We start from the raw sequence: 3,164 nt of genomic DNA on the forward strand, positions 1-3,164 counted from the left end.
TATAAACACATTTAAAATTAAAGGAATTGAAATGTACATTGTGCCTTGGTTTAGTGTCTGGAAGAGTCCTGTCTCAGTCAATTATAGATGAGTGTTATTTTGGTCTAAAATCATTGGAAAGAAATCAAAGAGTTAAACAATTAAAAACTATAAAGTAAGGCAGAATCTTGTGGAAAAAGGGGACGTTAGTCCACAAAAATAGAAAAGCCTTGAGAATTTATCGAGTGGAAAGAGAGGGCATATGAGGTATTTCTTTAATAGAAGAAACTTGTAAAAGTCGGATGTTCTGGCTGGAGTAGGGAGGTCACTCCACTATTAAGCTCAAGGAGGCAGAGAAGGGGGGTCGGGCTGGAAGGATGACCAGGTCGTAGCATGGAAAGGAGAGCTAAGTGGATTATAGCGACAGCTTGCAGAGCACTGGATGGAGTGTAGGGTGTGTCTATAGCCTGGAGGTAGAGCGTGTATGCAGACAGTAGTGGTCCCTTTGCAGCCTCACGTGCCAACACCAAGGCTTGAAATTAGATACAGGCTTCCACACACAGCTAGTGGATGAAAAACATTATTGATTTCCAAGAAGAAAATTGGTCTGTTGAAGGAGCAAATAAAAACAGTATATGAAAATGGTCACATAAATATCAGAGACGTAAACCTAAGTGAAACCTAAACACTATAGCTCAGGTGCTTGGATTGATCCCTGAGTCCTCCGTTCATGTGAAGGACTGGTATACTGGTATGCATCCTTCTTTTTTTCCTTTTTTTGCCACATATTGATACTGTTTGAATAGAAAATAGAAGTGCTGTATGAATGTGTGCGATTGGATGAAAAAGACTTGTGATGGAAGTCAGTTTGAGTGCTCAAATTGAGTAGAAAAGCAATATATAAGTATCAGATGATTTACAATTTCCACAGTATTTGGATATGAGCAAGTGATGATCCCAGAACAGGAAAAACATATATATTTTCACAAGCTGTAAAGTAAGGCTTGAGTCATGATACTGAAGCCTGCCACCATAATGACTTAACAGTAGAAGTAAATCTCATAAACTGAAGTAAGAAACCATCTTGAAATTGTGTGGAAGTAGTTTAAAGCATTTATCTCCACTCATACATGCGTTTATATTGTACTGTCTTGACTCCTTTTTGAAGGGAGCCTCTTATGCTTTCTTCCACCTATATACATTTATCCTGGGACTCCACTTCTTTCCACTTGAAACTTCACCAATGAAGTAAATTTCACATCACTATTAGTCACGTTTATCCATCCATCCATCCATCCATCCATCCATCCATCCATCCATCACTTATCTGGGTATGGGTCAGCAGAGACACCTAGACCTCCAAGGTGTTTGCAAGTCAGCCGGAGATGTAGACTCTCCAGTGTGCTCTGGGTTGTCCTGTGGCCTCCTCTTGGTAGAATGTACTTGGAAAACTTTGCCTTTCAGGGGGCATCCCAGTAAAATGCAGAACCAGCTAAACTGGCTTTGATGAGGGTCAGAGTGTAGACTTACTGGTAGTGGTGCAACGGATCACAGTTGATCCGTAATCTGAACCGATCCTACTCCACGGTTTGGCACGCACGTGATCCGAAGATTCGAAAAAGAAGAAAAAAAAAAGTCTGTGTATGGTGCGCGTGGTCAGTCTGTCAAGTGATAGTTATGGCCGGCGCTGGTGGTCCAAGTGGAGGAGCAGAGGAGTTTGCGGCATTTAAACAGCCCTTTGCTGCCCAGTCCGACCGGGCTAAAGCTATTACAAAAGCTACTGGGGTGTTTAGCTGCAGACGGGAGGCCGTATTCCGTTGTGCAAAACAAGGGGTTTAAACTATGATGAATGTGCTTGAGCCACGCTATGATATCCCGTTGCACATCCAGCATGTATGAGCAGGAAAAGTTTAAAGTTGTGGCTGAACTGTCCCAGGCATCTTCTGTTGCCCAACTACAAATGGGTGGACCTCCAGGTCAACGGAAAGCTACGTGACCATGACAGCTCATTATATCACAGCGGAGTGGTAGATACAAAGCCCTGTACTGCCCTATATTGCCCTTAATTTGTTTTTATATAATTGCGTGGAATGAGTCTTGAGTTGAATGTCTTTAATAGGCAAAAAATACTTAAATAAGTTAATAGGTAAATGTTAAATTTTTTTCTTTTTTTGCTGATCCAAAAATTGATCCAATCCGTGACTTAAAACCGTGATCCGATCCGAACCATGAGATATTGTTGCACCACTACTTACTGGTAAACTGACAGCTTTGCTTTCACACTTAGCTGTCTCTTCATCACAGCAGACTTGTACAGCATCCCCATGACTGCAGGTGCTATGCTTAACCTCCAACACCTGTAGCAGCAAATTGTTCACAACCCAAAGTGAGCACTCCACTTTTTTCCAGCTGAAAAACAGGACTCGAAGATGTTAATTCTCATCCCAGCCACTGGGGAGTTGCATATTTCCCAGTGCAAACTGGAGGTTATTGCTCAGTGAACCCAAAGAATCACAACCACACCCAAAGGAACAAACTCCAGGTCCATAAATCACATGTAGACTAGCTGGCAAGCTATCACGAATCCTTGAATATTCTTAAAGGGATAATGAGCTGGTCCAGCATTCCAGGACCAGAATGAAAATCGCATTGTTTTTCCTGGATCCAAAGTTTGACTATTGGAAGAACTCTTATCTCCAGTACGCTGGCATAGACTTTCCAGCATGTGATGTTCTGAGGAGTGGCTGAGGAGTGCGATGTTCCTGAAGCTGGAATCTATCCTCTGGTTCCTTTTCTTTTCAGCTCCAAAGCATGTTAAGCCTTAAGGAAGTCAAGGAAGATCTCATCCACCGGAGGTTACTTGCAACCATTAATCAATTTCAGACTTCTAAAATAGTCTTGTAAAAAACATAAACTAATTTAAATACTTCAAAGAATTATAAAGAACACAATACAAGCATTCCCTTCACAGAAAACCATTTTGTCTAATGAAGTACAAAGATTTCAGTGAAATGTTACTTGCAGCTTGCAGTTCCAACTCTTTAACATTTCCCTTTATAGATGGAACAGCTTTGTCTTTTAGCATGAACCTATCTAAGGCTACAGCTTTTTCGGGAGGAACTGTGCTGCTCTCTGGCAGGAAGCACCATGCCCTCCTGGGTTTTAAATGCACTTTAGAACAGCAC

General features: G+C 41.6%; 1 protein-coding gene across 1 annotated transcript in view; it reads left to right on the forward strand.

Annotated features, from left to right (window-relative positions):
- Positions 1-3,164, forward strand: part of lamc3 (laminin, gamma 3) — a 116,938-nt gene that overhangs the window by 78,979 nt on the left and 34,795 nt on the right. The window lies entirely within an intron of this gene.

This window comes from Pundamilia nyererei, unplaced genomic scaffold, assembly GCF_000239375.1.
Source record: "Pundamilia nyererei isolate P.nyererei 1_Seehausen unplaced genomic scaffold, PunNye1.0 scaffold00002, whole genome shotgun sequence".
In the NCBI taxonomy this organism is placed as follows: Eukaryota; Metazoa; Chordata; class Actinopteri; order Cichliformes; family Cichlidae; genus Pundamilia; species Pundamilia nyererei.